This window comes from Cebus imitator, unplaced genomic scaffold, assembly GCF_001604975.1.
Source record: "Cebus imitator isolate Cc_AM_T3 unplaced genomic scaffold, Cebus_imitator-1.0 Scaffold613, whole genome shotgun sequence".
NCBI classification, from domain to species: domain Eukaryota; kingdom Metazoa; phylum Chordata; class Mammalia; order Primates; family Cebidae; genus Cebus; species Cebus imitator.
The window spans coordinates 1,002,044-1,003,335 of NW_016107928.1; the positions used below are offsets into that span (position 1 = coordinate 1,002,044).

The window sequence follows — 1,292 nt, forward strand, 5'->3', positions numbered from 1 at the left end:
AAAAAAATTAGCCAGACATGATGGCGGCTATCTGTAGTCTCAGCTACTTGGGAGGCTGACATGGGACAATCACTTGAACCTGGGAGACGGAGGTTGCAGTGAGCTGAGATTGCATTATTGCACTCCAAACTGGACAACAGAGACCTCGTCTCAAAAACAAAAATCTCTTTGAGACCCTTCTTTCAATTATTTTGAGTATATACCCAGAAGTGGAATTGCTGGGTCATATGGTGTCTGGAGCCGCCGTTTTGTGTTGTTATAATAGAATACCACAGACTGGGTAATTTATGAAAAAAAGCACTTCTTTCTTACAGTGCTGGAGGCTGGGAAGTCCAATATCAAGTTGCTGGCATCTGGTGAGCGCCTTTTAGTTGTGCTATCCCATGGCAGAAGGCAAGAGGGAGAGAGAGAGAAAGAGAGCAAAATAGGGCCAAACTTGCTTTTTAAAATAAGCTCATTCTCGAAATAATTAACCCATTTCCTCAATAACAACATTAATCCATTCATGAAGGCAGAGTTCTCATGACCTATTCGCCTCTTAAAGGTCCCACCTCTCAACACTGTTGTTGCATTGGGGATTAAGTTTCCGACGCATGAACTTTAGGGGACACATTTAAGCCATAGCATGTGGTAATTCTGTTTTTAATTGTTTGAGGACCTGACATACTATTTTCCTTAGAGGCTGGACCATTTTACATTCATATTAGCAGTGCATAAGGGTTTCCATTTCTTCACATCCTCAGCAACCCTTGTTATTTTCTGGGTTTTTTTGATAGTAGCCATCCTAATGGATGTGAAGTCAACCTTCTCTTTTGCATCAGCTGGTTTGATTGACTATCTGGGGGAATGTAACCAAAAAATCCTTGGCTAAAATGAGCATGTTCTCATCTGGACACTGCTTGCATATCCTTATTCTTTTCTTAGGCTCCTTATATACTTCTACTGACAAACCTTGCCTTCTGTTGAGTACATCCTTTTCTTAATGTCTGTCAACATTTTTTTTTTTTGAAATGGAGTCTCGCTCTGTCACCAGGCTGGAGTGCAGTGGTGCAATCTCAGCTCACGGCAACATTTGACTCCCTGGTTCAAGCAATTCTCCTGCCTCACCCTCCCAAGTAGCTGGGATTATAGGCACATGCCACCATGCCCAGCTAATTTTTTGTTTTTTTAGTAAAGATGGGGTTTCATCATGTTGGCCAGGATGATCTCCATCTCCTGACCTCATGATCCGCCCACCTTGGCCTCCCGAAGTGCTGGGATTACAGGCATGAGCCACTGCACCTGGCCAATAT

General features: G+C 43.0%; 1 long non-coding RNA gene across 1 annotated transcript in view; it reads right to left on the reverse strand.

Annotated features, from left to right (window-relative positions):
- Positions 1-1,292, reverse strand: part of LOC119469262 — a 23,058-nt gene that overhangs the window by 330 nt on the left and 21,436 nt on the right. The gene's annotated exons all lie outside the window — the stretch shown is intronic.